Here is a 25,552-nt window from a genome sequence, read left to right as displayed (position 1 = left end):
TATTACTAGCTTGAACGCTTTATTTTAGTTTGAAAGCTTCTAATTCCTTTAATGAAAAATAGCTGTTATCGCTACCGTGGACAATTTTCTTATTAGATTAAAACCTTCTAATTCCCTTAATAAAAAAGTTGCTGTTGTTGCCAGCTTGGTATGACTGAACGTAAAGGAATATAGTAGTTTATTATCTACTGAACTTATTTATTTATTCTCTTATATAATCACTTATTTATTTATCTCTCTTCTTTCAAGTTTCAAAACTCCATTGCAACCAGAAGCTTTCGTAATTCACAGAGAGAGAGAGAGAGAGAGAGAGAGAGAGAGAGAGATTCTTGAGCCAATAGAAACTCACACAGTCTGTCGTTCATACAATCCGTCTCATATGTTGTTGTTTCCCTTCATCAAGAAACGGGAACTAACCGCTCTTTGATACGTATGCTTTTATTACAGAGAGTGACGGTATTGAGCGGTAACCGAGTGGAGATTGCAAAAAAATATATTATATAGAGCGGTAAAAAGTAATTAAAGACAAACAGCCAGCGTTGTTTAACTCATTTCCCAGATGGCCATTACGGAGTTGTTGCTTTTAATTATTCTTAATTGCATTTTGTGTTTGTAGATAAACATCACTGCTTGGAAAACGAGAACACTGCTCTATTTAATCTTCTCATTATAATAGAATGCTGTTTTTGGATAAATATATTATTTCATTGTGAGTTGATACGCTTGGAGATTTGCATACGTTGGCATTTGAAAAGAAGTGGAAGTCGTGATTTTTTAGATATAAAACAAATATCACTTAGGGTAAAATGCTGTATTAAACCTGTGACTGGGAAAGGAGAGATATGATTTTTTAAGTAATAGAAAAACCACGAAACAACTTTACTATATTAGATTCACATCACCGGTGCATCTGATGTCTAGGCCAGTCCCTGACGACGCTCCTGATTGGCTGTTGATAAGCCAATCACAGGGCTGGAAACTCTCAGTTTCTCTCGAGAGTTCACATAGACAGGATGTATGCTCCACCTCTCCTGAGAGATATTTTTGAAAGACGTATCCCTCAGGAGAGGTGGAACATAGATCCTACCCATGTGAACTCTCGAGAGAGACTGAGAGTTTCCAGCCCTATGACTGGCTTATCAACACCCAATCAGAAGCGTCGTAAGGGACTGGCCTAGACATCAGATACACAGTTGACGTGAATCTACCATACCATAGTCCCTTCCTTATCAAAGACGACGCCCAGAAATATGATCTGTTCGCAAAATGCCAGGTTTCGGTATCTGCCTTTAACCGTCAATATTTCCTTAGAGGAAAAGGGGTCAAATGTCCCTCAGTGCATTTTGCTATCTGCCTGAAATTTCAGGCAGTTCGCGAAATGCCTGGTTTCGCTGTCTACCTTTACCATATACATATAAATAAATATATGTGTATATATACATACATATATATATATATATATATATATATATATATATATATATATATATATATATATATATATATATACACCAAGAGAAGTCCATACTTTAAAACTGTCTGAAATTTCAGGCAGTTCGTGAAACGCCTGGTTTCGCTATCTGCCTTTAACATATATACCAAAAGAAATTTCAGGCAGTTCGCGAAATCCCTGGTTTTGCTATCTGCCTTTAACATATATATAACAAAAGACTACCACAGCTTTAAAATACACAACCACCAGTGGAATACCAATATTTACAAAAAATAGATTATAATTCTGGAGAAACAAAAATAAGAAATAAAAGTATTCAACTCCTCTCATTCAGGAGTTGTCCCAAAACAGCAGAAGAACATTCATCGACAATGATGGCTGAATGCACATTTTGTCCGCGGTATATTATTCTTCCAGTACAGACTCCCCTGAATATCTCGTCCCATTCATAGGTTAAAACAGTAGATATGTATATGAAAAAAAAAAAGATGGTTCGCGAAATGACAGCAATGGTGGAGCCATTTCAAGTCTTGAACAATGGAACGCGGACGAGAGAAATTGCTTTCGCACAGTATAATAATGCATGCATTGACAAAATGCTTTGTGCTTTATTATTATTATTATTATTATTATTATTATTATTATTATTATTATTATTATTATTTCCTCTGACGTGTCGACAGCGCACAGGCAGAGGAAATAAACCTAAGGCAACTGAAATCCCTGTTATTATTATTAATTATTATTATTATTATATTAATTTATTATTATTATTATTTTATTATTATTATTATTATTATTATTATTATTATTATTTAAATTCGTCATAAGCAGATATTTTCCTGGTCACAAAAAAACTGGGATTATAAATATGCATTGCAAACATAAGACAAGTCACAAAAGCTAAGGCGATGATGCATGAGCTTCGAACTACTAACCAGCATACAGTAGCTACTGAATGTCTAGAATAAACTCATATCAGTAAAGATAAAAGAAAAAAAAAAAAAAATCAACAAGACTCCCAAAACACTGCCCTGAGGAATGCCAAGCAAGATGGGACTAGGCTCACAAAGACCACCAGCAAACAAACTTAAAATTTTTTATGGTCACTGAAGTGAAGGCGAATGAAATGTAAAAAAAAAGGCATTAATACCTAAAATACTATAATCTAATATTCAAGAATTTTGTGGTTGATCAAATCGAAATCAGACTTAATATCAAACTGAACAATACGGGACGGCCAGACAATGTCATCACTGACGCCATCAACAAGCTCCCGGCTGAGCTGAAAATGTCATAAAAAAAAAAGTCTTATACTGACGAGAAATGGCCCAGTGACCTTCTCACGGCCCAGGGCCACTTCCCCGGATTAAAAGAGAGACAATGGGCTTAGCGTACAACAGCTCTTTTGGGAAACTCGAAACACGAGTAATGGCATCCTTATTTGCTCCTGTTATTATCCCTTTTCCTCCTACGTCTCCCCAAGGAGGACCCTTAGGATCTCAGGCCAGTATCCTTCAGTTCTTTAGGCTCAAAGGTTCTTCTGTCTGTTGGTTCTCATATTGAGGTCTACATTTATTTCCTGTCTTGAACAAATGGAGAATATACTGGCAATAACATTGATGGTTATGTTAACGAGTTTACTTAAGAGATCATCTTTTTTTTTTTTTAATAAATAAATACTAAGACAATAGATGTACAACAAGCAGCCAAAGGAAGCTCAGTTATTAGACGAAATAAGAATGCTTATAACAGATCTCTTTATTTAGAGGACGGGAAATCTTGTCTGTTGATAGAACACCATTTCAAAAGTGCCCAAATTACAAATCTTACGTATATATATATATATATATATATATATATATATATATATATATATATATATATATATATATATAGTGATACAGGGCACAGGGAACTACTCCAAGCGACATAATCAGAGGAAGACGGACGAAAACCACACATCACTAGGCTGTCTTTTTTGTTATTTTGCCGACGTTTCGTAATGATTTACGGAATTACATCTTCTGGGCTGCACATAAGAAAAGATGAAAACATAAAAAAAGTTAAAAGTATAGTCTAAAAGTTCATTCAAAATACATGCTGTCTCTCTCACCTCTAGGTTGATGTGTTTTTTATTTTTATCTATTTCATTTTTTACTCTGATGGTATTTGAAATGAACTTTTAGACTATACTTTTAACTTTTTGTGATTTTATCTTTTCTTATGTGCAGCCCAGAAAGATGTAATTCTGTAATAATTCCGAAAAAAAAACAAAAAACGTCGCAAATAATAAAAAAGACAGCCTAGTGATGTGTGGTTTTCGTCCGTCTTCCTATGATTATATATATATATATATATATATATATATATATATATATATATATATATATATATATATATATATATATATATATATATATACATATATATATGCTAATACCACAGGAAAGTGATAGGCAGAAATCCATGCGCTTTCGTCTTTACTAGGATAATGTCTTAGTAAAGACGAAAGCGCTTGGATTTCTGCCTATCATTTTCCTGTGGTATTCGCTTATTTAATGAAGTCACGTGCGCCTACTGTGATTTTTTAAGATATATATATATATATATATATATATATATATATATATATATATATATATATATATATATATATGTATATATATATATATATATATATATATACACATATATATAAATATTACATAAGATGGTATATATGTCTTTTCGCGTCTACATCAAATCGTTTTAATTTCTGACTGATATTGCGACCATAATTCTACTGCTTGAACAAACTATAAACATCATGATTACCAATTAAGTCCTTAATTGCATTCTCCTCCTTCCAAAGAATGGATGCGTTTTATTATTAAATTACATAAATTCTCTAATTGATCATGTTTCATTACCCTTGACAAATGTATTAAATTTATTAGTATTTCGAGGAAAGGGTTAAGAGTTATAAATTCCGTACCGACAATGAATTTCTTTGATTCATAATAGAATTCACTGGTAATTGGTTAATGTAAAACTGATGTATTTTATTAAGTAATGAATTGAGAGATTTAGAACCGAATTTGTCATCTTAGGAAATTTGGCGTCAATATATCATCTTTTCACTTATTACAAAACTATATTTTTCTGATACTGAAAAAATATACAACCCCACAAACACACGTACAAGTTATATTTATATATATATATATATATATATATATATATAGATATATATATATATATATATATATATATATATATATATAATCCAAGGCTTAGCTATCCACCATAAAAAAGGGCTTAGTTATTCCCTCAGTTTATAAATGCCTATCTCCCAAATCCTATAAATACCCGTTGCCTATCAATGGGGGTCCACCTTTTGGTCAAAGTTTCGTAAAAAAAAAAAAAAATAAAAAAAAAAAAAAAAAAATCAAATTTAACGTTTAATGCAAACAAACGTACCTGTTTGTTGGAAGCAATAACCCCGATTATCGTAGAACGGTTCACTGAAATATATTGGCAAATTCCGTGTCCAATGGTGCTCTATATTATTGAATAGGTGGACTTGAATGAATTAGCCAATTTCACGCACTTTGCGTGCCAATATTCACCGTGGTGATAAACTGCTCTTGAATATGTGCATGGATATTTATAATATAGAAAACTGCATCAGGGGAAATATATTAAGCTGACGGAAATATACCATGGTGGAACATTTCAGATTCTGACATTCATTTTTGAAGCCGGACTACAGACTTTGAAATTCGTCTCTGCACAAGCCAGCATACATAAAAATGCAGTCTGTGTTTTTATTTAGTATTAGTAGTTTTTTTTTTTTTTTTTTTTTTTTTTTTTTTTTTTTTACGTTGCATGGAACCAAAAGTGGTTATTCAGCAACGGGACCAACGACTTTATACGTGACTTCCGAACCACGTCGAGAGTGAACTTCTATCACCAGAAATACACATCTCTCACCCCTCAATGGAATGCCCGAGAATCGAACTCGTGGCCACCGAGGTGGCATGCCAACACCATACCGGCTACGCCACAGAGGAGCTATGCTGTCTGTTTGATTTTGTAATTTAGCTAAACATTGGTAATCGAATTTCAAGCCATTAGCAAATCAAGAAGGTAACAGAAGTGATTACAAAATCAAAAGGAATGAAAGGGGTTCCAGCTAGGGGCCGAAGGGATGCTGCAAAAGAACCTTATGTAATGCCCACTACAGGACATATTTTCCCATATTCAATCGCGTGTGGGTGTGTGTCCGAATCTCCGTGTGTATGTGTGTGTGTGTGTGTGTGTGTGTGTGTGCGTGTGGATGTAATGTCTCTTTAGTCCTGGTTAGAAAATATATGTGTGATAATGTGGACAGTGACCAATCTCATCGCTGCCGTAAGATAAACACCTCATCTACCACGGGAATAAAACTTCTCGTTTTTATGAAACTGTTCATTTTTATGAAGCCATTTACATATTTCTCTTCATCCACCGTCAGCAGAGAAGCAGAAAGAGAAGATATAAGTGTGTCGTGTATCACTCTCGAACTTTGCGTATTTCAAACATTGTTTTTTTTTTTTTTTTTTTTTTTGCCTTATTCTCGCGTTTGGATAAAAAAAAAAATTGTTCACTGAATTCTTTTTATTATAAACGACAAATGGAGAAATTTATATTTTTTTCTTCAAAAAATGGAATTATCGAGCCTGAAATATTTCGATAAATCTGAACTGTAGCTGTAGTAATATAAAGGATTTTTAAACGATATCCAACTTGAGTATTATTGTCTAATAATAGTAAGAAATATTTGCTTATTATCTTGTTTATAGATAGAAGAGCCATGCAGAAAGTCCGCTAAATCTCTCTCTCTCTCTCTCTCTATTATTTATAGACGGAACTTGTTATTTCCATAACAACCTCAATTATCAATGATAAACAAAATTAAGAATTAAGTGATACTGAAAAAGAGCAAGGTAGAGAGTTAGCTTAGGCTCTCTCTCTCTCTCTCTCTCTCTCTCTTGGGGAGAGTAATAAATCAGTGCGTGCACAATATGCCACAAAGGTTCTGGGATAATTGAACCTACCGGGGATAAAGTTACAATGATTTTCTCGCTCGTCTGGGGGTACGAAGCCTTTTAGAGAATTATGAATATATGTTTGAGAAACTATTTTCCTTTCGAAGGTTCTCATTATTGTCTGCATTTTTCTTGATCGAATTTGGATACTAATTTCTCGTCTGAAACTTAGATACTCGTTTGTTTTGCATTGAATACGAATCGGCTTCGATAATAGAGTTTCCTCTTTCAGAGGAAAACTGAAATTAAGTTTGTATTTCTTGGTTGATTTGTTTTTAGTTTTATGTAAAAAAATAGAAAAAAACTATTGAGATGACTTTGTCCGTCCGTCCGCACTTTTTTTTATCCGCTTTTAGACCTTAAAAACTACTGATGCTATAGGGCTGCAAATTGATATGTTGATCATCCACTTTCCAGCCATCAAACATACCAATTTGCAGCCCTCTAACCTCAGTAGTTTCGATTTTATTATAGATTAAATTTAGCTATAATCGTGCTTCTACCAATCAGTAATGGTAATAGCCAATGACAAATAGCCACGAATATCTGCCATAATTAAAATCATATAGTTATTTAATTTAATTTAAGATTAAAGTCAGCTATAGTCGTGCTTCTACCAATTTGTATTTGGTAACAGCCAACGCAAGATCGAAGTTGTACAATTACATAATTAAGTACGTGGGCAACTGGCCTTGGGCCAAAATCAGATATTTTTCACTACATTTTCCAATGAGTGAGCGACTGTGGTCACTTGCCTATAACTGTTTATTCCCCTTGATTTAACTTTGCGTGGCTTGACTTCTACTTCCTCGTTAAATATCCCAGCAATGAGCGCCGAGGCACATTTTTCATAGAGCACTAAGGAAAGAGAGTACAGAATGTAGAACTTAGGTCAAACAATGGGGACCTACGAGGTCATTCAGCGCCTGAATGGGGGAGACTGACATCAAGAAGAGTTGAAAGGTGTAATAGGAGGAAAATCTCAGAGCAGCTGCACTACGAAACAATTGTTAGAGAAGGTGGAAAGTCAGGTGGAAGGGGATATGAACGGAGGTCCAGTAAATTGAATGAAAGAGGCTGCAGCTGGGGGCAGAAGGAACGCTATAAAGAACCTTGATTAATGCCTACAGTGCACCACGTGAGGTGCACTGTTGCCACTATCTCCCTATGAGAACTAACGAAAGACAATCTTACACAAGATTGAATGCTTGATAGAACCTTAATGAATGCCTACAGTGCACCACGTGAGGTGAACTGTTGGCACTATCCCATACGAGAACTTAATATTTATAGGTATATAAGAATGCTGTGTACGATGTCAGTTGAGAAGACTATGATTTACCAGCCACAAAAAAATATGACAAAATATTCAAAGGGGACGGCTTTAATCTCAACTCTTCTCTAGCAATCATAAATTACATCAATTACATCCATTGACTGACATCATTTATAGTTGTTGGTTTAATAATGCAACTGATGTCAGCTATTTTACGATGAATAGATGTAATTGACAATCAAATGAAATATTTCATGGCTGGTTCAAGACCTTGTTGTTTCCTACCCTTTATAAATATGTTTTTGTTGAGGTGCAATTTGCAAAATCCCACATACTTAACTCTAAATTAAAACTGTTGCATTAGGATACGACTATTTTAAAAATAGGAAAAGTTAATTACATATGCATGAAATCTTTCATATCAAAATACCAATTCCAAAAATTGCCATACGAATGTGTTTGATCTTTTTTTTAGTGTTTCTGATAAACAAAGGTTCTGTGCATGAAAGTAGAAGTGTTTGAAGGAATAAAAAAAATTACCGTATTCTTTTTTTATTTTATCTTATATATTCTGTTGTGGTTGTGGGTATTGATGCGAATCAGCTGACGACTTTGACCTTTGACCTTTGACTTTTCATGGAAACGCTTTCATTAGAGTTCAAAATAAATGTCTGCCACTTCTGTCACTGCGATTAAACCTATACTGCGATTTATATATATATATATATATATATATAATATATATATATATATATATATATATATATATATATATATTACATGCATGCATTTTCATATTTATTTACGTTTTTACAGGGATATGTATAAATACATACACACATATATATTTGGTAATCAGTAAAGCAGATGAAAAAAAATTAATTTCCCTAAGGTACAATAATCCTTAAAATTATGGAATTAGCTGATTATCCTAAAAAAAACGAACAATCTATTATTCTAATTTCCTTAGCGGCCTTTCTGTGTGTGTGTGTTTGTGTGTGTGTCTCCTACCCATCACCCCGCCCCCTCCTTTGCGCAAGGAAAATCATAACAGTAAATTTGGAATAAACAGTTTCCCTCTTTCCAAAAATGATGGAAAAATATATACCAGCCTCAGTGAATCTAATTTATTTAAACCAGTTGAGTTTTATTTCATCACAAACTCGTTGGTAACTATATAGCTCTTAATGTAATTTTATATGCAAATTGTATATATATATTTATAGATATTCCCGAAGAAAAAATCAACCATGTAGTTGACTTTGTTGGAAAATGCTCATAGTTTCATTCGAATTCATTGTGATTTTATTATTCACACCTATTGGTCTGTTTCTTTTTCTTTCTTCTTTTTTTGTTAATTATCATACGTACCCTGTCATAAAGTTAGTAGCATTTCATACTGTTCGGGCCAGTATTATGCAAATTTTGAGTCTAATGCTTATGAGAGAGAGAGAGAGAGAGAGAGAGAGAGAGAGAGAGAGAGATTCGTGCACAATGAAAATCATAAATCGTATGATGGTTTTGTCTTGGCGTCTAATTCAATCATCAGTGATATAAATAAACCAATCCTTATCAATTTCTCTTTTCAGTAAAATCGTCATTACTCAGAAGGCCATAGTACGAATTTATACTTAATTCCTAACTCTCTCTCTCTCTCTCTCTCTCTCTCTCTCTCTCTCCTTTTCAGAATATACTGGCTGACATTTCACCAGAACGAGTTATAAATGGGATGCAATAATTAAGAGAGGCCGGGCCAGTACTGAAAGAGACAAATTTTCGTAAAGCGGTTGATAGCTGCAATATTTAGCTTTAATATCTAGCTACAATATCTGCCAACGCTAACGAGGGCAAGAGAAAATTGTTCACGCATTTTTCTATTGAAAAAAACACCTTTGCGTTCTGAAATACGCAGCTGGGACATCTGTTAAAGAAATATTCTTAGGATCTTCAGCGTCAAGTACGCACGCCATTGTAATATGTAAGAGCGGTGTTTGCATACTGGTGCAATTGCTACGGCCTGGTTTGGGGGTATCACTGGGTTAAAGGAAATGGGATCTGGGAAATGATTTAGAACAGAAGAGAATATATTATTGGAATTTAGACCAAAGGCCAAGCACTGGGACCTATGATGAGGTCATTCAGCACCGAAATGGAAATAGACAGTAAAAGGTTTGAAAGGTGTAAAAGGAGGAAAACCTAAAAGATGGAAGAAAGCGAATATGAAAGGCGGTGCAGTAAAATGAACGAAAAATAGTTGCAGGTAGGGGCCTAAGGAAGGCACGCTGCAAAGAACCTTAAGTAATGCCTACAGTGCACCAAATGAGGTCCATTGACATAACTAACCCCTAAGATGAAAAATTTTTTAGAAGTGGGTGGAAAGTAAGATATAAAAAGAGAATATGAAGGAAGGTAAAGTTAAAAGCATGAAAGGGGTTGCAGGTTGCAGCTAGGGGCAGAGGAACGCTGCTAAACGACCTTACGTTTTGCCTACAGTGCACCTCAATGAAATACTCCATTGCACATTGAATACTGACAAAAAAGAAGAGCAAAAACATCACTGATATGATTCAGACTTTGTGCCAAAATTATCCCTTTTTTTCACGCCATGATTCTTTGTACTAGAAATATTAAGTGATTAATTCTGGCAGCTGAATGAAATGATTGCAATACAGTACAATGGAATTCACATATAATTCCAAAATCCGATGTGAAATAGATATTTTCATTTAAGTTTCTAATAAATTTATTGAAGTGATACAATTCTCCATCCAGTGTGAAATACAACGTTTATTAAAAGTATTTTAACAAATGCATTGATATGATACAATTCGCTCTCTCTCCCTCTCTCCTCATTTCAACGTCATGCTTCTGTTTACATTTAGACAATTAAATCAAAGAGACGAAGCCGATAGCATTTTCTACCACTGTTTCATTTATCAGATTTAAAGGCACCATTTGCAAAATAATTGCATTTCCTAACTCTGTCAGTATTTGGTTATGAGTTCAATCGTCCAATTATTCCTTTAATCATGGCAGTTTATTACAGTTAACAGTTTTGTTTTGACAGTACTAAATAAACAATGGGAATTATATTTATATATCTATATAATTTTTTTGTCCTGGTTACTACATTCGCAACAAACACCCAATGCATAGTTAATGTGATGTCTCTTTACATGCTTATGGGGAATGTTGGTCGTATTTATATGCTCGGTTGATGGCGTGCGCTATGCGGCGCTGGAACCTGGTGCTGTCTGTCATGTCTCCCCTATGCTCCCGATCCCCTCCTTACACCGCCCTACAGGGCAGACAAACAGGTTTGTAGGGGGAGGGTGGATGTGTTATATCTACTACCCTACCTCCAGATTCCCTACCTATCCTGCCCCCCACCAGGGTTCGGACAAACAGGTTTGCAGGAGGAGGGCTGATGTGAGATGCTTCCCTCTACCCTCCCGATTCCCTCCTTACCCCGCCCCCACCAGGGACGAACAAGCTGGTTTGCAGGAGGAGGGCTCATGTGTCATGTCTCCCCTACGCCCTATAAGCTTTTTGTTTCTATTCAATGATTTAATCTCACGTCGAGAAAGTGGACACTAATATATAATGTGAAATAAAAAAAAAATCATAGACAAAACATTACAAGGATGTTCAGTGTGAGTGTATTTAACAAGCTGTTTAATCTGTTTTCAGAGACCGCCCCCCACCCCTACCCCGCGCCCCCAGGCTCTGAAACCGTACCTATACTACACACCGTCTTTATTCCACCGCTGTTGACTCTGGGACAAATTGGACGAAACCTGTTGCGCGGGAAAAATAAGAACATTGTTTAAACTCCATCAACCTTTGTTCAGAGTTTCATTGTTTGCTCTTCTCAGATTCACTTCGAACGGCTTTGAAGGAACTCAGTCGGTTTGTTCTAGGAATCGGTAATGGCTGTAGCACCCAAAAATAAGAATTGGAATCGTTTTCATTAGTTCAGCCTCTCTCTCTCTCTCTCTCTCTCTCTCTCTCTCATTCGATCAATATGTTGTATGTATGTTTAGGGAATGATTTTAATCAGTTAAGCTTGTATGATGATCCCTCTCTCTTCTAATATATATATATATATATATATATATATATATATATATATATATATATATATATATATATACATACTCTAAATTTGCGTTTTTAACACAATTCTATATATACACAAACCTGCACACTCAAATGAAAGAGAGAGAGAGAGAGACCTTACCTTACAGACTTTACATCTTGTTCGGGTTGCCCCAGGTCCCTCAGTGTGAGAGAGAGAGTGTTGTCATATGTAAAGTCCATGTGGTCTTGAATTTTACTAATGTTATTAACTGGACTTCAAAAGAATTTCTGAAATAGCAGTTGTCCTAAAAAATAAAAAAAAATAAAAACTACAGAAGTCTGAATTTTTGAAAAACAGTAAGCTGCTTTTGAACGTCTAGTCATTTTATAGACTTACAGGCCTTTGAATGGCATAGGATTTTGTTTTGAAATTTTCCTCGCGGATATTTCCATTTTCCAGTTCTCTGTCAAAGAAAGATATTGCACGTCGGCTTTGTCTGTCCTTCCGCCCTCAGATCTAAAAAAAAAAAAAAAAAAAAAAAAAAAACTACCGAGGCTAGAGGGCTGCAAAATCGTGTGTTGCTCATCCACCCTCAAATCATCAAACGTACCAAATTGCAACCCTCTAGCCTCAGTAGTTTTTATTTTATATTTAGGTTTAAACTTAGCCATTGATCGTGCATCTGGCAGCGCTTTCCGGAGGCAAGGGTAACACCGGCACTCCAACGCATCTGGTGAGCAACTGGAGCGCTACCGGTCATAGTTGATGGTTTAATAGAGCATTATATGTTGCACGGAAAACTCGATTTCAGAGCATTTCAGACCACAAGAACATCTACTTTTAGGCAACTCTGGATATCAAACGATGCCATCTCGCGCCAGAACGCCCATTTCCCTTCCTCGTTCCTTTCAATAAGAGGCGGTAATATCCTTCCTTCGCCTTCATCTGGAGGGATCACTTCGCTGATAATGAAACTTGCCTTGAAGGAGTCCTCCCTCCCATCGTCCAGGATGGAGGATTATTATTATTATTGGCAGTTTTTAATTAGCGATGGAGGGAGGACCAGGAAAGGATGAGGACGAGGATGATAAGGCCGCGTTCATTAGCGTCCCCCACCGGATAGAAATCAGCTTCTTTTTCATTACCTCTGTATCGCTGTTTCTTCCATTTCCTCATTAATCACGCGGGTTGTGTGTGAGATTTTTTTTTTTTTTTTTTTTTTTGAGGCGGGATATGTGGTTGCCATAATTCATAAGTTATTATTATTATTATTATTATTATTATTATTATTATTATTATTATTATTATTATTAGTATCTTGTTGTTGTTATTATTATTAGAGACTGAAATTTGGAGAATCCATTGTGTTGTACCAAATGTTATTATTATTATTTTTATTATTATTATTAATTATTATTATTATTATTATTATTATTATTATTATTATTATCAGAGTCTGAGATTATAAAGGAGACTCGAGCAGATTCTCGAAAGATATAATTTTGTGTGTGTATATAATATATATATATATATATATATATATATATATATATATATATATATGTATATATATATATATATATATTATATATATATATATATATATATATATATATATTTACACCCTCACCATCGATGATTTTTTCACCATTTTTGCGACTCAAGCTATTATGAGACTTTCATGCATCATCATTATTATTATTATTATTATTATTATTATTATTATTATTATTATTATTATTATTATTATTATTATTATTATTATTATCATTATTATTATTATTATCGCATGCTCTCTCTATTTCCCAGTGCAAAGATGGAAAGTAAAACTCGAATGACACCAGAGCCACTCTAATTCAGAGATTTAGGTATTATGGAATGGCTCTGGGACAGAGCTCTGGATTTTCTTCTTTTGTAATCTCTCCTGAATATTACTTTGCTTTTTTTTTCTTTCTTTTATTAATTGATAGGGCACACGTCATGAAATCGTGGACGACGTCATATGTGCAAATCGAAACACAGAAATGGAGACAGATGTACGGATATGATCCTCTCTCTCTCTCTCTCTCTCTCTCTCTCTCTCTCTCTCTCTCTCTCTCTCTCTTTATGTTTATTGATTAACAAGAAATGAGAAACTCCTCTCTCTCTCTCTCTCTCTCTCTCAAACAATGAGATAAATAAAAACGAATACAATTAGCCAAATGATGGAATATAAGGAAATCTAAGATAAAAACGAGGAAATGACACAAAAGAAAACGATAACAGAGAGGAGAGGGAATGATTAAAAAGAGAATGATAACTGACACCCTTCCTTTCCTCTGCCCTTACCTTTCTCTCTCTCTCTCTTTCTCTCTCTTTGTTGAATAATGGGACAAATGAAAAGAGGAAGGTAAAAAAAAAAAATAAAAAAAGGAAGTTCCCATTGTAGGTGTACACTGTTGTCAGGAGGAACCAAAATGGGTCAGGTCGTAGGATTAACCTGCATGAATATTTTTTCCCATTTTGGGGCGGTGGTGGGGGGGGGGGTGTGGGGTCGGGTCCAGGTAGATGTAGGCAAAATGTCCAAGGCATCAATCAACACATCTGCTTGCTTGTTTGTTTGTTTGTGGTCTAATAAACTTCCGCATCATCTGCAGCTTTCAACATCATAATATGTTTATCTCGCTCGAATTGCTCGCTGATCAAGGATTCCAGGAACTTGTCAGTCTTGGAATAGGACGTTTTCGATTAAATGTAATTCCTTCAATAAAGAGTCGTCCGTCAGAGTGGTTGAATAACGCGTAGAAAAGTTATTGCTGTCTGAAGGGAATTTTGCATTTACGTAGTTAACCCATTCTCTCTCTCTCTCGCTCATCTCGGAGCTCTCCTCTCCTCTCTCTAAACCTCTCTCTCTCTCTCTCTCGTCGTCTCCTCTCTCTCTCAGGCCTAAATATTTATCATGTGCGTGAATACTTTTGGTATAACCTAATCACTATATAGATATAAAGAAAATTATTGTTACTCAAATATCTGACGCCAATGTGCACAATAATTACATTAAAACAAAATCTCTCTCTCTCTCTCTCTCTCTCTCTCTCTCATTACTTACATATCCTTGAAATGAAAAGTGTGGATGGGCAGACAAATAGCCATCTCAATGGCTGTCACAGATAACTCATAAAAATTATGCTTTATACAATTAAATAATTCAGCAATATACAAGTATCAGAAACAGAGTCGCCCTATATTTATATGAGGTAAATAGCAGCTATATATAATATACCCGGCGAATAATCGTAGCCTACATCCAGGCTAGGCAGTAATAAGCGAATTAGCCTAACGATGCAGTGTTTACATAGCAGTAATTGAGGTATTCGGTTAACTTAGGCAGTTACATGTATGTTAACGTAGCATATTTATTATAGGAAGGCTCGGCCAATACACATCCTGCAACACTGGATAATACATTTCGATATGCATTCGTATGCAGATGAATACAGCAATAAATGTATTAATTATTGGACGCATAAAATATTCGTAGTTTCTTTTATCAATTTTCTTTTCAAACTTGTCGTTGGCTAATAAAAATAATGGATGATATTGGTAAGCCATTATTTCAGATATTATTGATAATCAAGAGGCCATTACTTTACTTGCGTCATAGAGAGAGAAAGAGAGAGAGAGAGAGAGAGAGGAGAGAGAGAGACGGCATTTCTGCGCTATATGATATGCGCAGGTGACGTCATCCATGTTATGACGACAAGTGCTATCGATGTTTTCAGAGAATATAATATCTTATATTTTGAAGCCGATCCAAAAAAAGACAAGTTTCATATAGTTTTTCTGGTTAGTGTTGCATTTCAGCAGCTTTGCAAAGTTACGTAAGGCGAGTTTATTTAGTATTTGATTAGTACTTATTCATGTGAGATTTTACGACGAGCAAAAAGAAAAAAGAAAAAGTTAATTAAACTAAAAAAATAAAAACTCTTTTGATTAATGCACTGCGTGACGCAGGACATCAAAGATTATAGCAATGAAATAAAAGCAGTAGGAATAACCTTGCAACGCTGTTGATAACGATGACGTTAAAGATGATAATGATGAAGAGATATAAAGCAGTGGAACAAACGAAGATCCAAGACTCGAGTTCCTTAAAAAACAAAAAATAAAAAAATAAAAACTTTGGCCGCTACAGCGTCTAATCAAGGCCACCGAAAACAGATCTCTCTTTTGGTGGTCTCGGTACAATGCTGTGTGAGCCCCTGCCCATGAAACTTGAAGCACGGTCCGGTGGTCGCATGGCATATATCGTTGACAGAAGCAAGCACGATTAAATGTGATTGGAATAGCAATTCGTCGCAAAATTAGAACAGGGACAAATGAAGCATTTAGCTGTTCAAATGAATTAGAATATTTCTGATCGATTGACTCGATAGCTCGGCCGGAAAATCGGATATTATTTTCATTATTATTATCATTTTAGGATATATGACACTTGTGAGTGATTGTATATGTACGTATATTTTTGTTAAGATATGACATTTGTGACTGACTAGCTAAACAGGTTCATGTGATAATGACTTTCCTTAATTATTTCGAGAACAAAATCAGTCAATTGAATAGATTTTTTTTTCAATTACAGATAAACTGGATAGATGAAAAATGGATTGCATAATGAAAGCGTTTTTGAAAGGTTTTGTATGACTGAGAAATTCAGTATTTTTAAGGATATAAAGTATCATGAGCTTGGAAAAGGTTATTTGATATACAAACAATATTATTAAGAGAGTTAGTCATAAGGGCATATATAATTAAAAAATCCAAGTGGAACTTTTTGTTTGTCCATCCCGAATGGGGGCAGGGTAGGTATAGGAAAAATGGCACATCCACCCACCTCCTGCAAACCTGTTTGTCTGCCCCGAATGGGGATGAGTAGGTGGGGGTGAAATGACACATCATCCATCCACCTCCGCAAACCGGTTTGTCCGGGCCGATTGGTATGGGGTAGGTAGGAGAGAAATGACATCCACCCACCTCCTGCAAACCTATTTGCCTGCCCTGGGTGTGGAAGGGATAGGTAGTGGATCGGAAAGTAGGGAAACATGATGGGCAGTGCGATTACTCTCTGGTTCTCAGCAACAGCTGGTCTGCGTTCGCTAGGTCCATTAACCACTCCTGGTCGACCGTCCACCAGTTCACCCAGATGCAAATAGGTACCGACGTTTGCTGGGTTCAAGGTTGAAGGGTGAGGCTAGCAGTCTCATCCCTGAGGATTTGCTGAGAGGAAGTGAAGGGCTTCATTGTTCTGATATTATATTCATACATATATCATATATATATTTTTACGTATATAGCGGGCCTTGAGAGAGGCTAGATACGTAAACGGAAATAATTGAGGGATTTCAAGAGGGAATTTCTTTAACTTACCGTAAACTGATAGGTATTGATAATTTCTTTAGAGGAAAAGGTCGCCAGAAAACTCAGCTCGTTAATTTACAGCTATTTATTTACAAAAAAGGCCCGTGCTGGCCTGGAGAAAAGGTAAATGATATTGGCCCCCACGTTGGGGCTTAGAATCTCCCATTCAATTCAAGCTGATTTTCATTCACTTGGGGTAATGCACACTTGCGGGCAGAGAGACGGCACGTGACTCATGGAATCTGGAAAAGAATCCCAGATTAAACGACATAAAAGAAAAAATGACTTCTTGCTTTGATTAATTAATTCTCTAATACTGGGGAGAAGGAACTTTTAAGGTTTCACTGAAGTATGCAATGACTCCATTGGTCTGGGACGATCACACAAGGGGAAGCATGCGGCCATGAGGCAGTGAGAGGGAACAAAGGGATGAATTCCTTTTGTTGCTGGAAATTGAATTGGGAGAATGAGGATCAAAATGATAATAGGTGATAAGGGAGAGACTGGCAATATGCTGTTCCACAAGACGTACCTGGATGTCGTGTTCAGTGTGGACCTTTGTAGAAAATGTGGCTCTTTGTAGAAAAGCATGGCCCCCTTTGTCTGAGGCCTGGGTCATCGGCGCGCCACTCACACCCTGGGTAGGCCTAACAGGAAGGCAGGTAATTTGACCTCTGTTCGAGATCACGTCTCGCAGCCGACTGAGGCAGAATTCAGGTGGGTTGCTTGGGGGTTGGAAGTCAGCTTAACCCCCCACGATCAAGGCAAATCCTGGAAAACAAGCATACAGCCAGCAGAGGGGTCATAGGAAAGAGAGCTTAAGGTATAGGTCTAAGAAGTACCAATCTGCCTACACCCTTCCCTTTTGAGATACGTCCCTACAGCTGATAAAAGACTCTTTTCCCCCAACTGGGGAATCCCCTATCTCTGGCTGGCGGGTTTTGGTTCCCGCGTTTCCTAAAAATCAGCTGATATTCTAAAGAAATGGCTGCCGTTTTCCAAATTAAATTATTTAATTGATATTTGGGTTGACGAACGATCTATACACGTCACAGCTCCCCCTGTTAAGAAGGCATTCACTCCCTTTCGGGCGTGAAGGTCTTGGCTTAAATAGATTGATCGTCTCGACTACCCAGTTCCCCTACTCTAACTTGAAGTCTGTAGAGCGGCGATTCAGCTAACTACAGTGGCCTACCTGACGTATAGGCGGAGATGCTAAGTGTACTAACTTAATGGAGTAATGTAGTCTAGCCTAAGTAATAACTACGGGTTGTCTTGTGACGACAGTCTACTCTACCCCTAGATAAGGTTACTTGAAAATTCTACTTGCTACTAACCTAATGCCCTGGTACTAAATCATTAGCCTAACCTACTCAATACAGTTAAATGAAGACGCAATCATTCCAGAGTGTGGTACGCACAGCAGCAGTTCAGCGACGGAATTGTTAAAATACATAATGAGAGGTAATGATGCGTGGGGATGATGAGTGGTTACTTGACCAGGAGGGAAATGCAATGAGGTAATTATATTTAAGTGAGGGTTAGTATTACAATGGCTAGGGGTTAGAGAGTTAGTGCTACTGGCAGAGATCAGGCTGGCTACCTTCTCTGGGTAGGTGCCAGGATCATTCTGCAAATGAATGCGACACTGTACCTCGGGCACAGGTGTCAAGGAGAGCATGTGGCTCTTTTGTTAATATGTTAATGATTGGTTACGTCCCTTCTTCTTCTTCTTCTTATTCCTCCAGGACCTGGCTATACCAGTCCTAGGAGTAGACGGAGGCACCGACTCTGGGGAAAGGCCAGAAACGCCGGCAGGAGCAGAGGCAGTGGTAGCCTGAGGGATTGCAGAACACCCTACTTCGGTATCTGCAGCAACCGTCGTAGAGGTGGAACCTACTGCAGGGGAGGCCCTCACTTCGGCTGCTGCGACAGCCGTCGTAAGGGGAAAACTCCAGGCTGACTCCTGGTCGGGCAGTTCCTGGTTTTCCAGAGGAGGTATGAAGGTTAGGTCTGCCGGAGGTTCATCCTCGGGCGACAGTGGTGAGGGTGAAGAAGACTCATGGACTTTGGGTTGGCCATGGGCTGCGGTAAGCTCCATGCCTGTTGGAGGATCTCCTGTAGGAGGATCCTTGGTTAGGTTAGGCGCCGGCGCTAGCTCAGGGCCAGGCGCAGAGGTCAAGTTCGGTGGTGGCTCTACGTCCAGGCTGGACGGAGCTTGGCATTGCTCAGTGCTGCCAAGTGGCACTGGCAGAGAGTTGAGGTCGACTGGACCTGTGGCGGGTACCGGAGGTGCAATACCTCTCAGCGTGCCCTTGGAAATGGGAGACAGAGGCTCCTGTCTCTTGTTGAAGGCTAAGCCTTGTGGAAAATGGACAGTGTCCGCTGCTGGTAGTCGGCTAGGGCACCTAGGCCAATTCGTAGAGTGCCCTATTACGTTGCAGGTTTTGCAATGGAACTGTGAATGATCAATCTCCCTCCTTGGTAGCGGGGGAGACTGTTGGTGGACATACTTCCTGGAGGAAGTAGAATTTTGATGACTCCTTGCTTTGGAGTGATTTGTTGTGGGGTTAGGACCCCTAGGCCTTTTGGAATGCGAGGGAGACTTCATGTCTTGCCCTAGGAGGAGGTCGTAACCTCCTGGAATGTAGCTTGCAACTGCAAGGGTACAAATTCTGGAAAAATGAGGTCTGGTGACCCTCAATTGGACGGTCGGAAGGATCAGCTTAATATGGTTGATACCTTCAATGGTGATTAAGTGACGTCTATCGACGTTTGCCCCTCGGGGGATTCGGTCTTCCCGTATCAGGGAGATTTGAGCGCCAGAGTCGTCGTAGGCTCTGACGTGGCTTGGCTGATAATGGCTTTGGAGGGGTGCGACTGTTATAGGCCCTTAGCTGGGGTGGGGGTCCTAGTGAAGAAGGATTAGTAACGGCCATTGCGATGGCAGGAATATTATGATTAGCACACCCTCCGTAGTTTGCAGACATGTGACCCTTGCGGCCACAGTTGCGGCAGAACTTGTTCCAGAACCTCTTCCGTGGCACTGGATGGTAAGGCTGAGATGGCCCCACAGGTTGCGAATCTGTGGAGTCACCAAGGCTGGCAGTGTGCTCTGGCACAGGTGAAGAGTCCTCTCTGGCATTGATGTGAGGTAGGGAGGTTAAGGAAACCTCCGTTGAATCATCCTCGGAAGCAAGTCCGGGGTTAACTGGTGGGCTTACCTCTTCCAAAGTGGAGGAGGTAGGCGGTAAGATGGTAAGAGGCTGAGAGGATGCGGCAGGAACTTTGGGCTCCGACACTGGGTCAGGGCCAGGTTCACAAATAAAGGGGATGTCTGGGACATTGGAGGCACTAGCCTCTGAATCTAAAATTGAGGTTTGATTATGAGGCATGCTGCAGGGATCCGGTGCATCTGGTAGTGGGAGCTGCGTCCAGGGGAGATACGGCTTAAGTAGATCTCGGCCCAATATCACCTGATAAACATCATGAAATTGGTCAACTACGCCCAGGCGGCACAATGTGGTTTCCTTGGTCACCTGGTCCAGAAAGGGCATTTTTACATTCAGAAGGACCGAAGGAACAGAATAGAGGTTACCGTCAATCCATTCAAACTGAATTTCTTCGTTTGTCTGGATTTTGGCACCCCTAGGCAATGCCTTTCTGGAAATAAGGGAGACCTGGGCTTCGGTGTCGGCCATGACTTGTACCCACTGATAGGCCGTAGGAGACTGTTCATCAGGCAGGGCTACATGGTAGCCTTGGAGAAGTTCACCCTGGAAGCTCTCCTCCCAAGGTAGAGACCGACTTGGGCACTGGTCGGAATCCACAGCATGCCCACGCACACAACAAGTGGTGCAGAACCTCCGCAACCACCTCTTACCGGGAGTCCAGCTCATGGTCTGGGGCTTAGAAGCTAGCAGAGAGATTGCGTCATCTAGGAGAGCTAGCTACAGCCTTTCTCTCTTCAGCTTCTCTGGCTTTTCTATCTGCACTTCTGTTGGCTTTCTTTTCCTCTGCTCTTTCTTTTCTTTTCTTGCAGGCGCGCAGGGGCAGGGCCTGCTGCGTCCTTTTATTCCACATGGTCAAGTGCTGGTCCAGTGTAACCAGCCTCCTTGCCCAGAGTTATGAGGCTCCGAGCTTCTCTAGCTCTCTGGCAAAGAAGTCGCGGGAAGCAGGGGAGGGGGGGAAGACATTTCCCTTAGGCTGCAGTAGAGGCTCGGAGGAAAATGAAAATAATGGCCAGGAAAGGGGTACTGGATGGAATGGGAGTGCCTACTGTGGAAAGTGGTACTCACTTGGAAATGGTTTCTGCGATAATGGTAAGGAAAAGTCTGAAACGACTGGGTGCTCGGTGGCACTTTGTGAATGGCACCTTCTGATGAGGTGAAAAAATCGAATGCAGTGTGCGGCGTACGTCACACTTACGGGCGTTCCCAACTTGGGAGACGTTGGAATGGGCTACCTGTAAAGGTCCAATACAGGTGCACGGCACTTATGAGGAGGCGTTCCTTGGTTCAGTGATCCAAAATGGTGGATACTTTAATGAATTGGACGTTCCGTAAGGACGGACACGCAGGTTTGACAGCACTTAGGGCTGGTATTGCGGTGCTTCAGGAGGCGTTCCCTTTGATGAGTGTTCCGAAGGATCACTGACCCTTGTACATGGACACACTAGTTATTTGGGCGTTCCGTAAGGACGGACACGCAGGTTTACTTGGGCGTTCCGTAAGGACGGACACGCAGGTTTACTTGGGCGTTCCGTAAGGACGGACACGCAGGTTTGTCAGCACTTAGGGCTGGTATTGCGGCACACTTTGGGGAGGCTTTCCCTTGGAATGGTTCCGAAAGATCACTGATCCTCGTACATGGACACACTAAAGAAATAGGGCGTTCCGATCAAGGACGGATACGCAGGTTTAATGGCTACCTGTACAGCCTGTACAGGTGCAATGGCACTTATGGAGGCTGGAGCACTGGTATCGTGCTGGTGTGTCCCGGACACTACATGCAGTATACTTAAATATACTGAAGTGAAATGGCACTGCTCATGGCAGAGGGTAATAGTGGGGGAGAGAAAGTAAAAGGTGGGAGTACTTCAGCAGCCAGTCGATGGACAGTGTCAAGAATTAGTGGCACTGTGAAATGGTAAGACCTGACGTGCACTGGTGGTGGCCAGTCCTAAACTGGTAACGACTTCCCTGTCTGGAAGTAATGAATTTGCGTGGCACACTGTGCGAATTGTGCTTGCAGTACACGCAAGTCTTTTGGGATAAAAATGAACAAGTCCACTCGGGCAACGACAGGTAATGGAAATTTCAGAAATGCTCAGTCCCTCGCTGAAGTACTCGATAAATGAAATAAATAAATGCTTGCAAACTGCAATGGACACATGCGTGTACGTATCACGCTGTGTAAATGAAAGACACAAGAGACTAAAATAATGTTAATTCTGCATGCTATAATTAATGATAAGATGTAGTACTCTTGGCTTCGTGAAAACTGTGTTCTGGTTCTCTCTCTCTCTCTCTCTCTCTCTCTCTCTCTCTCTCTCTCTCTCTCGGAGAGGGTGAAAAATGATATATGAATGAACTCCCTTATATTTGAATTGAACTACTAATGTTAGTTTAATATGACGCAACTTGCGTTAAATGATTTACTTACGTTAAAGTGAAATGAAAGAATTGCTTTGGATAACGTTTTATGAAAATGATAACATGCTCGCGGTGAACGATGTTTACGTTAATGTTAGCGGCTTGCGCTTATGAAATGATTTGCGTTTCAATATGAATTTTACAAAGACGCGTTTTACGTTAACAATTCTTGTGATTTTCTCTACTTGAAGATTTACGTTAACTTTATGTAAGATTACTAGGTCCCTGTGAACAGTGAAATGACGGTAAGGATTTTAAAACGATTTTAGCAAACAATTGTGAATGAGGTTACGTTAAGTGCGAAGTGAAATGAAACTTCGCCCAGCGAGCGAGTGAGTGAGCGATGTGAAACACGTGAGGCGAGAAGAGCGGGTTAGCACCACGGTGTGCTAGCAGTGATGGCGAATCAGCTGATTCTCTGTAAATGCGAAGGCAATTTACAACACAAAATACTACTTTCTTATTCAAGGCGAATTACGTTAATTTCTCTGGCAGAACGATAGATACTAGTACCGTGACTGATATTATTTACGTTAAAACTTTGAGACTTACGTTACTTTGCTTAAATGGTTTAGATAATTCTGAAAGATAACAAACATGGCTGCCGCTGTGAGCGAAAAACGAAGGCTGGTTGAGACGCGCAGGCGCTGAGAATGCTCTAAGCTGAATTTAAGCTGAGAGGTAAGCGGTTACCAACATTGGAATGAAAACTAAGTTAAAAATGGATTCCCTAACATTATCACAGACAAAAGAATTGTAACACTTCTTTTTGCTGTAACTATTAGTAAACACTCCTAACTAGCTAGGCTTTCTAATACAGCAATAAACCTGGCAAAGCACTTCCTAGTTTGATCTGGTCCTTTCTGGCATCTATCTGCACACGTGTTAGTGTAAGCTCCTACGAGGACAGCACAAAGTAACAGAGAATTCGCGGGGCAAATTGTTTGCTCGCCGCTAAAATAAAGCACTGGCGCGTTCGCCGTTACAATAATAAGATTTCTACCTACGCTCTTTTGACCACTTCAACAATAAAAATACTTAAACGTACCTTAAGCTAACATTGGTTATAGAATAATCATATTAATGAATGGAATATCTTACCGTAAGCCAGTTTGTCTTCTTTCCCTGCAAGTGTGCTTGATTTATTTTTGTAAAATAATTTACAGTTTACGTTTTGTTTTACAACGGATAACGCGATTTACAAGCTTTTTTAGGCAAGCCCAGATTCGATGTTGGCAAGATTCGCCAATTTTACGTATATAGCGGGCCTTGAGAGAGGCTAGATACGTAAACGGAAATAATTGAGGATTTCAAGAGGAATTTCTTTAACTTACTGTAAACTGATAGGATTGATAATTCTTTAGAGGGAAAAGGTCGCCAGAAAACTCAGCTCGTTAATTTACAGCTATTTATTTACAAAAAAGGCCCGTGCTGGCCTGGAGAAAAGGTAAATGATATGGCCCCCACGTTGGGGCTTGGGGGAGAATCTCCCATTCAATTCAAGCTGATTTTCATTCACCTTGGAGTAATGCACACTTGCTGGCAGAGAGAGGGCACGTCGGACTCCATGGAATCTGGAAAAGAATCCCAGATTAAACGACATAAAAGAAAAAATGACTTCTTGCTTTGATTAATTAATTCTCTAATACTGGGAGAAGGAAACTTTTAAGGTTTCACTTGAAGTATGCAATGACTCCATTGGTCTGGGACGATCACACAAGGGGAAGCATGCGGCCATGAGGCAGTGAGAGGGAACAAAGGGATGAATTCCTTTTGTTGCTGGAAATTGAATTGGGAGAATGAGGATCAAAATGATAATAGGTGATAAGGGAGAGACTGGCAATATGCTGTTCCACAAGACGTACCTGGATGTCGTGTTCAGTGTGGACCTTTGTAGAAAATGTGGCTCTTTGTAGAAAAGCATGGCCCCCTTTGTCTGAGGCCTGGTCATCGGCGCGCCACTCACACCCTGGGTAGGCCTAACAGGAAGGCAGGTAATTTGACCTCTGTTCGAGATCACGTCTCGCAGCCGACTGAGGCAGAATTCATGTGGGTTGCTTGGGGGTTGGAAGTCAGCTTAAACCCCCCACGATCAAGGCAAATCCTGGAAAACAAGCATACAGCCAGCAGAGGGGTCATAGGAAAGAGAGCTTAAGGTATAGGTCCTAAGAAGTACCAATCTGCCTACACCCTTCCCTTTTGAGATACGTCCCTACAGCTGATAAAAGATTCTTTTCCCCCAACTGGGGAATCCCCTATCTCTGGCTGGCGGGTTTTGGTTCCCGCGTTTCCTAAAAATCAGCTGATATTCTAAAGAAATGGCTGCCGTTTTCCAAATTAACCCTCTTACGCCGAGCCCTAAAAATCAAAACCCTCCTGTATGCCGGCGCCGGTTTGGAGTGAGCGCGGAAGCGGAAAAAAATAATTTTTTCAAAAAATCAACAGCGGCTTAGTTTTGAAGATTAAGAGTTCATTTTTGGCTCATTTTTTTGTCATTGCTTGAAGTTTAGTATGCAATCATCAGAAATGAAAAAATAATATAATTAATCATATATAAATAATGCGATATATGGTAGCAAAAAAAAAAATTCATAGATAATTGTATTCAAATCACGCTGT

The sequence above is a fragment of the Macrobrachium nipponense genome, chromosome 38, assembly GCF_015104395.2.
Source record: "Macrobrachium nipponense isolate FS-2020 chromosome 38, ASM1510439v2, whole genome shotgun sequence".
Lineage (NCBI taxonomy): Eukaryota > Metazoa > Arthropoda > Malacostraca > Decapoda > Palaemonidae > Macrobrachium > Macrobrachium nipponense.
The sequence above is the reverse complement of the archived record's forward strand: the minus strand, read 5'-3'. Positions refer to the sequence as shown.